The sequence below is a fragment of the Mustela nigripes genome, chromosome 14, assembly GCF_022355385.1.
Source record: "Mustela nigripes isolate SB6536 chromosome 14, MUSNIG.SB6536, whole genome shotgun sequence".
NCBI classification, from domain to species: Eukaryota; Metazoa; Chordata; class Mammalia; order Carnivora; family Mustelidae; genus Mustela; species Mustela nigripes.
The window spans coordinates 33,250,732-33,263,512 of NC_081570.1; positions in this window are offsets into that span (position 1 = coordinate 33,250,732).

The window sequence follows — 12,781 nt, forward strand, 5'->3', positions numbered from 1 at the left end:
GAAGAGACAAGGCCTGCAAGGAGAGGGTCTTTGTGGCCAAATATGCATAGATAACAAGTGAGACAAGAACCAGAAGTGTCTAAACCAGCCCGTCTTCTGGCTTAAGTACATCTCCATATTTATATCTCCTGCCCAGATGGTCCCCTTGCATTCCATGTGTCCAAATGCCTACTTGAACCAAATGCCCATGGATGTTTAATAGGACATTAATTTGGACATGTTCTCATGTCCAAAACTGAACTCTGAATTTTTCATTACATGCTCTAACTCTTGAATCTCATCTCCCATTACTGTCTCCTTGGTTCACTCCACAAAAACCACACTATCATCCTTTCTAGTCCAACAACAGCCAACTAGACTTTCAGGTAAAGACCTGTGCCACAACATCCAGAACTGAAGCTCTCCATTGCCAGATCTCTTTAGGGTGATTTCTTTATCTTCCTTCACATCTCTGCCCAACTGTCACTCATCAGAAAACTCCTTCTTCACCATCTTGTCTGAAATGCAGCCATTCTTCAGGGACTCCTTTGTCGGCTCTACTTTTCTTTATTGTACTTCTCACTTCCCAAAAACACTTATCTACTTACCTGATGATTGTCTGTTACCCCCAGGTAGTCTGTAAGAGCAGAGACTCTTTTTATTTTGTCCACTAGTATAGATCCAGCATCAACCATTGTGCCAAGCATTGGGTAGGAACTCAATTAATATTCATTAAATTCTTAAAGCAGGGATGCTGGTCTTAGACTCCACCCTAGAAGCTATGTTGGCAGGATAAATAGAGGTGATTGATGCCTATCCCCTCTAGTGGGGCAAATTTCGGACTTTCTTTCAAATGTAGAATTTATATCTGTGGCCCATGCCTTAAGGAGGTATGTGAACAAGTTGTGGCTTGTGGGACGATCTATTGTGAAGGTACAGAAATAAATCTGAGCAACTGGTAATGTTTTCCCTGCAGAAACTGAAGTTAGGGAGGATGCTGAGGACTGTCTACAGAAGTATATAAAGGGCTGTATTAAGGAAGAAAATAAGAATTGCTCTGCATAGTCCCAAATTTAAAATTAGTATAAATTTTGACTGGGATATTAGTTTTTTGAGTGTTGAGTTTGAGAAGTTCTTTACAGATCTTGAATATCAGCCCTTTATCTGTAATGTCATCTGCAAATATCTTCTCCCATTCCATGGGTTGCCTCTTAGTTTTGTTGACTGTTTCCTTTGCTGTGCAGAAGACTTTTATATTAAAAATATATTTAAAATAAAATATATTTTATTTTTATTTTATTATATTACTTTATATCATTTTATTTTATATTTATTATTATATATTTTAAAATGAAATATACATAAAATAAAAATATTTTATTATTTTTATCTTGATGAAGTCCCAAAAGTGAAGTTCATTTTCACTTTTATTTCACTTGCCTTTGGGGACATGTCTTGAAAGAAGTTACTATGGCTGATTTTGAAGTGGTAACTGCCTATGTTCTAGGCAGTTCTCTAGGATTTTGATGGCTTCCTATCTCACATTGAGGTCCTTCATCCATTTTGAGTTTATCTTTGTGTATCATATAAGGGAATGGTCAAAAAATGGTCAGAAGGCAAGAACAAATAATTCTCTAAAAAAGACATACAAATGGCCAAGAGACACATGAGAAAATGTTCAACGTCACTAGTCATCACGGAAATACAAATCAAAACCACAATGAGATACCACCTTACACCAGTTAGAATGGCAAAAATTAAAACAGGAAACAACAAACGTTGGTGAGGATGTGGAAAAAGGGGAACTCTCTTGCACTGTTGGTGGGAATGCAAGCTGGTGCAGCCATTCTGGAAAACATCCTCAAGATGTTAAGAACAGAGCCACCCTATGACCCAGCAATCGCACTACTAGGTATTTACCCCAAAGATACAGATGTAGTGAAAAGAAGGGGCATATTGCACCCCAGTGTTCATAGCAGTGATGTCCACAATACCCAAACTGTGGAAGGAGCCAACATGCCCTTCAACAGATGAATAGAAGAAGAAGATGTGGTACATATACACAATGGAATGTTACTCCGCCATCAGAAACAATGAATACTCACCATTTGCATCAACGTGGATGGAACTGGAAGGGATTATATTAAGTGAAGTAAGTCAAACAGAGAAAGACAATTATTATAATGGTTTTACTCATATATGAAACATACGTAATAGCATGGAGGACCACAGGGGAAGGTAAGGAAATCCAAAGGGGGAGAAATCAGAGAGGGAGATGAATTGTGAGAAACTATGGACCCTGAGAAACAATCTGGGGATTTTAGAAGGGGAGGAGGGAGAAGGCAGTAACAGGGTGACGGGTATTTAGAAGGGCATTGCTGTGATGAACATTGGGTGTTACACTTATCTAATGAATCACTGAACTCTGCATCAAGGACTAATTGTTTACTATAGTGGCTAACTGAATATAATAAAAAAATAAAATAAAATTAGTATAAATTTTACCAGAATGCCAAGCACAGATTGACTAGAGGATGTCAGAGATGTTCATAGACAGAACACTCTTTAGGGTGATTTCTTTATCTGTACTGAGAAGAAATGAGCTCGCTATTTTTGTTGAGAGCTTCAGGCTCAATCTAGCTGACCATATGTCAGACACACAGTGGGATCAGCCTAGACTAAGAGAGACATGGAGCAGAACGGCTGCTGAGGTCCATTCTCCCTGGAGAAGTTAAGGACTTTCACATCTTCTCTGTCCTCTTTATTATCTAACTTCATCTTTTTCCTACAGAGCCCTGTAGCAGCCTCTCACTGTGACTCCCATCCCCCAGTCCCACCCACCCACTCATCCTACAGCATTTTTTAGGAACAATCTAAATAAAAGAGCATTTTCACCATGGCCTTTGTCTGCTCATTCTACTGGTGCAGAATGTATGTAGGAAAGAGCACTGGGCGCACAGAAGAGAAACAGAGGGAAAGCGAATGGGGGATAGGCTCCAGAAGCACACTCAGCCCCCACCCCTCCTGGTGACTATGACAGGGAGCATCGCTGAACTATAGGTATCTTGGTGGGAGGTGTATGCCTTGCTCCCCCTTCAATAAGAGATTTTTAGAGCAGCTTCCAATGTGGACTTCCAAATCCCTGCCTCCCTGAGATCTCTTTGCAGCATCACCTCCTTCTCTCCCATATCCTAGTGCTGTCCTATCAGCCTTCCTCACCTCTCATCTGCATCCTTTGTCTTGCCCACTTCTAAAGGTCCCCCTGATTAGGACAGGGACATGGGAGAGCCCAGCTGCCTCAGCCTCCCCAGCAGCAGTCCCTCCTCTTCTCTTTGTCTTCATTGGCCAGATGTCTTAAGGGAATTGTGCACACCAAGCCAGATCGAGACAGAGGGAAAAGAAAGGTAGCTGGGTGGTGAGCAAGTCAGAGAGCTGGGGAAGAAGCTGTGGACAAAGGAAAGGACGGAGCAAAGAGCACAGGCATGAAGGAACTTGCAGATGTGCAGATTTGTAGACAGAAGACAGAACCAGAGCAGGCAAAGAAGGGATGACCAGAGGAGAAGACACGCAAGCCATGGACCACTGTCCCCACTCCCACAACTCCTCACCTGTTGTCGGGTTCTGTGTGAGGGATGGGATAGGGGTCTAAGGAGCTCTCCTTTGAAACTGGGCTCCTAGGGGCCCTGGTTCCCAGGGGGACAAATCCCACGACTTCCAATGAACTCCCTCGGCCTTTGAATCCCCCAGGAACCGAGCATCAAGTCTGAACTTTAACACCTGGGACTTAAGGCTGGGGACAGTGAACAGTAAGACCCTCCCCTGACCTGAGCCCTGACTGCTCCCCAGAGGTCCAGGCCCTCCCAGGCTGCATATTTTCTCTGAGTTAGCGCCAGAATTCATGGGTTGGATCTCTGGTTTCATAGTTACCAGCTGTGACTTTGGACAAGTTTCAAAAACCTTTCCAGGCCTCCAGGCCTTTTATCAGTAAATGAGAACCTGCTCCATAGGGAAGATTGTAGGGAAGATAAAATGAGTCAACAAATATAAAACTTTGAAGATGGTGCCTGGTGTATAGGAATTCATCTGTACATTTACTATTCTCCCTCATTTGCAACTTATGAAGACCCTCTCCCCTTATGTCTTCAAGTCTGCCCTAAATTTCAGGTCCACCTCCCTCAGGAAGGTAGCCACAACTACCTGATGTGTGCCAGTGAGGGCTCTGAGGAGGGAACGGGGGCACGGAGGTGTGAAGTTTTTATATATTACTGGGATTCAGTTTCAATATGTGGAGATTCAATAACACACTCTTACATAACCAATAGGTCAGAGGAGGAATCACAGGGGAAATCACAGGGGAATGAAGAAGATATCTGACGTGAATGAACACAAAAACACAACATACCAAAATTCATAGAGTGCAAAAAAAAAAAAAAAAAAGACCCCCGAAACAGTGCTTATTTAAAAATAAGAGGTAATTCACCTCATCGTTCACCACAAGAAACTAGAAGAGCTTGATTGAACTAGAAGAGAACTAGCTCAACTATGGTGATCATTTTACAATGTATGTATATTATCAGAACATCACATGATACCCTTTAAATCTATACAATGTTTGGGGCACCTCAGTGGCTCAGTCATTGGGCATCTGCCTTTGGCTCAGGTCATGATCCCAGAGTCCTGGGATCGAGCCCCGCATTGGGCTCCTTGCTTCGTGGGGAGCCTGCTTCTCCCTTTCCCTCTGCTGCTCCTACTGCTTGTATTGTCTCTCTCTCTCTCTCACTGTGTCAAATAAATAAATAAAATCATAAAAAATAAATCTATACAATATTTATTTGTCAATCACACTTCCATAAAGCTGGGAGAAAAGAAGTATTAGCTTTTAGTGAATCTTTTTTCTGCAACTATGCAGGTGGTCATTTTTTTTCTTCTTTTTTCCTTTCTTCCTTTTTATTCTTCTTTAGTTCACTTACCCAGTTCACCAAAATTGTCAAAATTATTGTAATAAAACTGTTAAGGATCTATCTTTATTGTGTGTTTTGATTTTTGCAGATTTAAGGGGACTAGCATCGAAGATAAAATTAAAGGGGACTTCTACTTATCTGTATTGTTTCAATGTTTATAATGACTGTATTAATGGTCATTTGTATAATTAGAGAAAAATAAAGGGATGTTAGGAATGGCAGTAAAAGCACTTTCGGAATTTCTGGGATAATTAGGCCACTGCCAGCTTCAAGTCTTTTAATAGCACTGATCATTGGTGACTGACTTATGTGTCAAGGCTAGTTCAAGGAGGAGAGAAACTTCTCGGCAGCATCTGCCAGCTGAATCTGGGGCTCATCCTGGGACTGTGCATGGGGCTTCTCAAGTGTTATTCCCAGCCCCAGGCTTTGAGCTATTGAGAATTTCCCGCCAGCTCTGCAGTAGTTGGACACTTCCCAGGAGGATCCAAGAACTGTCTGTTACACAAAATTACACTTTTCTCAGCTCAATTAAGATCAGAAATAAATGTTTTGCTCACTCTTCCTCCTCCCTGCTCCTGCCGTGAGTCTCCAAGTTTGTTCCCCAGTTACAGGGAGCACCCCGGAGTCTCTCTGCCCCAGGAGGTCCTGTCTGGCTGTGGCCCAACTAAGCCACAATGGAGTTGCTCTGAAGTGAGAAGTCCTAGGGGGGGATTGTTAAATTCCGAGTCTATGAATATGGAAGGAGCATCATTAAGAACTTCAGCTCGTTAGACAGCTGAGCAAACAGCAGCCGCTACGCAGAAAGATCACAAGTGACCCAGTGTCCCTCGGGAACCCCTGAAGATACTTGTTTTCTTTTACCTGACTTACTCATCCCAAGTGCATACACTGGCATGTGTTTGCACCTCTGCCTTCACCTTCACCACTACCATCATCTGTCATTTCCATCAGACATTACATCACCACAACCACATCACCCCATTAGTGTCCACCTTGAGTTTGCCATTGGTCCCAAATTATCACCCTTCCCCTAGTACATTATTGCCCTCATTATCACCCAGCTCCGCAGCTCTCCACTACCAGCATCGGTATCATCAGCATCCCGTTATCACGCAAACACCCTCACCAGATCCACCGGTCCGTCAGTCCGTCAACATCAATGCCCTCACTCCCGGGGCCAGTGTTGTGATAGGCACCCACAGCTTGTGAAAAGAAAACAGCATGCTGGACTTTCGGGGGAAAATGCCTTTATTTGAAAAAAGAAAAAAGAGAAATATTTTAAAACACCTGTTCTGTTTCTCAGAGTCCACAGTCTCTGGGAAACAAACTGGGGGGTTTGGAGAGGAGCGGGGATGGGGAGTTGGGTGAGCCCGGTGGTGGGTATTAAGGAGGACACGTACTGCAGGGAGCTCTGGGTGTGGTGCATAAACAGTGAATCTTGGAATACTGAAAAAATTAAATTAAATTAAATTAAAATACTTGTTCTGTGATTTTAGTCAAGTACAAGAGGACAAAGCAGGCCATGTGAAGAAAACAGACTAAGATAAGAAGGCCTTAAGTCAAATAAAATGAATTGAACACAGTAGTCAAAAATAGCCTGAATTGGAGACAGTAAATGGAGCAAGGGACTTTGCATAAAAATATAACTATTCACAGAATACAGGGAGAAAGAAACAAAATTATGATGATTACAGATTGAAGAATTTCTAAAGAAACACTAAATGGATCAAAGGCAATATCTAAAAGTATAATATCAGAAACCTTGCTGAATCTCAAAAGAAATACTCTGAAGATTAAAAATGCCCCACTATATTCCAGGGAAAATTAATGAAAGAGGTCTACACCTGCACATATATACCTGGCAATTGGTTTTCCACACTGCAGCCAGAAGGATCACATTCAAAATACGAGTCTTAGAGGATCATTCCCAGTTTAAATAGCTTAATAAATTTCCAGGGCTCTTAAGATAAAGAACAAATTCCAAGGCCCATGGTTTGGGTCTGCATCTCTCCATAAGCTTCTCCCTTTCTTTCTGCCTAACTGGCCTTCTTTCTGTTGCTCGCACACGCCATGCTCCTGCTGGCATTAGGAAATTGGTGTATGTTGTTCTCTCCCCCTGAAAATGTTCTCAACCCTCCCCATAAAGTTCCTCTAGTTAACTCCTTCTTTGGGATCTCATACATCACTTCCTTGAGGGAAACTTCCCAGACCTCTCTAACTAGACTAATGTACCCATTAAATGTTTCTGTAATACCATGTACCTTCCACCTTAGTACTTCTAACAACTAGATTTATATTTATGTGTATGATTCTTCGATTACTATCTGCATGTCCCTCAGAATATAACATCCACAAAGGCAGAGACCAAGGAGCAGAGTCAAGTTTCATAGTATTATCTAAAATGGCAGGATGTACGCGCAGCATCCAACTGGTCTGTGGTAAACACACACATCCTTGCAACACCAAATGGGAGTGCAGGCATTACAGCTGCTGGCTCCCCTCCCTGCCTTCAGGGGCCTCTTTGGTCAGCCTTTTGCCTTAAGTACTCCCCGGTGGGAAGGAGGCACCAGTCTCACTCATCCTTAAAACTCCAGGGACACGTGTCAATCTCCCAGTCCCTCATGGTACACCGATCCTACTGCATCCTGGGTCCAGGGTAGGGAGGAGGCCTAGAGATGCAGCTTAGCACAGATCTCTCTCTGTGGCCTCTTTGACTACTCTCTTAAGAGTTTTCCCCACATGACTGGTGAGGGGCCAGGGAGTACCCACTCCCCTCCCTCGCTGAAAGGGGAGTAGAAGAGCACATTACTCTCCCATAGCACAAAGCCTACACATACTCTCCTATGCAATGAATCTCCCTTTCGTGTTTCAAGTCTTTCCATGCAGTCTACCGGCGCATGATGATGGGTGACAATCACAGGACTGCTTTGTGTCTAGCAGCTCATTGAGGCTTTTTGAGAAAGTGGAGCTTTAGCCAAACTTTTGATAAAGCAGGAAAAGCCCCAGTCAACATCCTGTTATGACTACACCCGCTAAAAGTTGGGAAGATAGAGAATAGGAATCAGTCATAATCCCACTTCTCTAAAATCAATGGCATCTTCTTTTTCATGTTTTTTTTTCCATTATCTTATCAAGTACAAGTTTTTGTCTAAATCTGTATTTATTTTATGCTGGTTCTTTTGTAGACTTTTTTTTTCCCCACTTCATGGTATACCACATGCATTGCTCCGAGTTCTGCCACATCTAACATATCTTAGGTGAATGCATAATAACATAACATACACGGTAACAAAACTTCCTTTTATAAACAATTCTGAAATGAACATCTTTACACATGTAGAATTCTTCATTCTTGGACTAATTCCTTAGGAGTGATTGCTAAAACGGTGTCATAGAGTATGCTGGTCATCTGATTTTTCTGGCCAGTATCTGTTCTCATTGCTTCTACTGATAATGCCCCAAAGCTTTCCTCCATAAAAGAGAAAATATTGGTATGTTGTGCTTTCATTTTTATCCAGTTCAAAATAATTCTAATTTTCCTTGTTGATTTCTTCTTCTGTCCATGGGTTATTTAGATGTCTGTTATTTAATTTCCAGGTATTTGTAGATTCTCTAGGAATCTTTGTTACTGGATTCCTCATTTAATTTCACTGTGGCCAGAGAACACACTCTCTATGACTTGAATACTTTTCAGTTTACTGAGACTTGCTTAATAGCCCCAAATATACACTGTATTGGCCAAATATCCCCTATGTGTTTGAAAGAAATGTTTATTCTGCTGTTGTTGGATGGAGTGTTTTATAAATGTCAATTAGCTCAAGTTGTTTGTTAGTGATGTTGAAGTCTGCTATATCTCTGGATTTTGTATCTGTTTGTCTTACTGATGATTGATGATTGAGATTTCCAAAAATAACTGTAGATTTCTCCATTCCCCTTGCAGACTTCTGATTTTGCTTCACTTATGGTGAAGTTCTTTTTACCAGGATCGCTTTCCTAGGCCCCTCCCAGAGCAAACTCACTATCAACCACCCCTACCCCTACCCCCAAATCAATAGCTTTGAGGGAGAGCCAGGGTGCTGCAGACCTTCTTATGTGCATTTAGGAGCACACCTAGACCAGTCTGCCAGACTTCCTTTGCATCTCCCAAATTCTTTATTGCTGTTATTATTTTAGTCACATCGTGCTTGTTTAGATTTGTCTATGTTTACCAGTTTCTTTGTTTGTTCATTGCCATGCCAGTTACCAATGTATGGCCTGTTGGACCAGACTCAAACTCACGGGGCATTGTGTGCTCCTAGAGCTGGACCCAGGAACATTTTTCCTTTATCTGCTGACACACTGTAATGTTAAACAGTGTCAGTAGGGACAGCACCAGAGGGTGCCTCAGGAGGAAGGGGCTTTTCTTTGTTTTCAGTGTGCTCCTATTTGTCTAACACCTACAGCCAGGGGGACTGCCAGCAATGTGCAAGCACTTTGCAACAAGTTTTGTAGTCACTAGTGGAAGGCTTCCTACTTACCAACCCTAATTTATGGTCCCCTGCTTTGGCCTTAATTCTTGAATTTCCTACTTCTTGGGATCAAAATTTCTTATCTTTTGTTTTTTTTTTCTTAAATAAGAGTTTATTAGTGGTAAATTCTCTTTGTTCGGCACTTGGTCTTAAATGATGGACATGTCTTTATTTAGCACTCAGTCTTGAATGATAATTTGACTGTGTATGAAATTCTAGATTAATAGTTACTTCCTCTTGTCACTTAGAAAATAACATTGCACGGTCTTCCATTTTCATTAAGATTTCTCTTTGAGTTTAATTCCTTTATGGGTAATTTATCTATGCTCTCTTACTGCTTTTTAAAAAAAAAGATTTTGTGTATTTATTTGAGAGAGAGAGAGAGTGAGAAAGAGAGAGAGCATGAGAGGGGAGAAGGTCAGAGGGAGAAGCAGACTCCCCACAGAGCTGGAAGCCCAATGCGGGACTCAATCACGGGACTCCAGGATCATGACCTGAGCTGAAGGCAGTTGCTTAACCAACTGAGCCACCCAGGCACCCCTCTTTTACTGCTTTTAAGATCTCTTTATCTTTAATGTTTACAGTTTCACTCAATGACTCTATTTTTTCATTTTGGGGTTGGTTTTGTTGTTTCCTTGTTTTGCCATCAATTCTTTCATATCTTGCACTTTTTAATAGAATTTCAAGTTCTTATTTTATGCCTTTAATTACATGAAATTATTGGTGAAACATTTGTGTAAATACGCCCTTTGTTATACCTACTGATCATTCCTCATGTGAACAGTTTGCTCATGAGTTTTGTAATTTTGGATTGTGAACTCATCTTCAGTGGGGCTTTCCTTGTCTCCTGGGCTATGGCAGTATTCCTACAGATTGATAAATTTTGTATCTAACACCTTGGAGGTAACACTGCCTTGAAACCAGTTTAATTGTTTCTACATCACATAGTTCACATTTTAGACTCAAAACCAGGGCAAGTGGTAGGCATAGGATTTCAATATCTCAAGAGAAACTTTTTTTTTTAAACTCAGATCCTAGTCAGAGACCTTGCCATTTCTTTGTGATGATGGATAATTGTTTTAGTTCCATCTAGATAAGCAGAAAAACCCAAGCCCCTAGCTGTTAACAATTTCAATAATCCAGGGCGCCTGGGTGGCTCAGTGGGTTAAGCCGCTGCCTTCAGCTCAGGTCATGATCTCAGGGTCCTGGGATCGAGTCCCGCATCGGGCTCTCTGCTCAGCAGGGAGCCTGCTTCCCTTCCTCTCTCTCTGCCTGCCTCTCTGCCTACTTGTGATCTCTCTCTGCCAAATAAATAAATAAATAATCTTTAAAAAAAAAAAACAAAACAATTTCAATAATCCATACCCCACCCCATCCTAAACTCCCATCAATGTCACCTCAAGTACTTACCCCTCCTTACTTTTTACATCTGGACATTTCCTTTTCATATTCTATGGCGTGGCTGCACCATAATTTACCTAAGTCCTTATTTATAAACATTGAGGTTGTTTTCCATTTATCTTTTACTCTAATAAACAATATCACCATGAATATTCTCATAGGTATTGAATATTATGTGTATTATTTAGTATTAATCTTCCACATTGTATGAAAAAATTTTTTCCAGCAGCATCCAACAAACAAGCAAGCCAAATTTTTGGAATCACCCATATTAGGGTTTTTCCCCAAGGAAAGCCACAATGAAAGGATATGGCAAGAGAGTTTAGAACCATGATAAGAAAATCACTGAAATTCTGAATCATAGATTCTGAAGTGGGTAAAGAGAGAAATAAAGATAAAAGGGAATCAGAATTAAAAAGAAGAAACTAAGAGTCCATGGTTGTAAGCCCCAGTGACATGGGAACAACTGAGTAATTACACAGTAAGTTCAGGAAGTAGTGGTCAAAATATGGAATGTCTGAATACATTAATACAGCTACACTGTAAAGCCCTGTTCTGAAGCACCCCTACCAGATCGTGTCCAGAAACACAGGAGAAGGTCATGCTGACAGTGCTCTGTACCATTTGGTGTACTCTCCTGCATGCCCCATATCCCCCAAGCCTTGGCTCAAGTTTCAGTCACACCTTCTTTGTCACCTGCTGCCTGCTTATCTAGTTCCTTTTTTTTTTTTTTTTTTGGTAAAATGGACATAGTATCTCATATCACTTCATATTCATGGAGTGACATAAGGGATGTACAAGGGCTTTGAAAAATGTAGTAAGTTAAATAGTTGGAGGTACGGATTTCTCCCCACTTTGCCCACGCCTGCTTCAGATCCATTCTCTTGGTCCCAATCCTCTAACTGTACTGCAGTCCTTGGATATATCTTCGCCTAATAAGGGACAAAACTACATGTTATCCCAAGGAATAAGGACTAATATTACAGCCCCATTTCTTCTCTCTGATATTTCCTGTGATCACTCTCCAACCTAACATCTGGTGCCATTTCCCTGGCTGCCGGGCCAACTAACGTGCCCAGAAGGGCGGGGCACATACATCTCATAATGGGCATTCAGCCATGGGATGATGTGAGGGCTTGTGTGGGAGATAAATGCTGGGGTGTGTTTGAGCTTATGTCCAATTACTCCTCTTTGCCAAGATGAGTAACTAGAGAAATGTCATTTGGAAAAATGATGAGAAAGCTACCCCAGATTTCCTCATCTCGGCCCCAGACTCCTGCCCACTTTGCCCCCTCATGCTCTCGTTTTCCAACCCACTTTCCTCTCCTATATAACTCTTGTGACTTTCAGACTGTTCGCCAGCGCCATCTACCTCTCTCAGCTTACTGCCCTACCACTTTACCTCCTCTGACTAGAACCATCCCTTCTTGCCACCCTACCTCACAGGTTTCACTGTCCAAATCTTCCACTGTTCGTTCCAAACCATCCACTCGCCGCTCTAGCTCTAGTAGTCTTGCTCCTCTTTCCTTTTACTCCTTTGTCTTTGCCCCTACTCCCCCTTCCAGCCCTTCTTCCTAGATATTTGAAGTCTGGTCCTCACCAACATTCCAGCCAAACCCATCCAGACTTCTGTGATCCATAAATCTTATCTTGGAGAGATGATTTCCTTGGGAGTGGGACAGTTCTGATGCCATCCAGAATTACCAAGACTGTGGATCTCCAGGAGACTGACCTGGTGAGCACTGGGAATTCAAGAGAATGCTGACCAGCATTCAGGTTGGAAGGTAAGCTCTGTTACTTACAGAACCCCTTTTCCATGATGGAGTTTTCAGCCGTAACCTGGTTATCTTACTATTATCTGAATTGTGTCTCCATCCTTAACATCCTTAACATCCTTCTTGTTAAAGGTGTCTCTGGCACCCTTCAGATGCC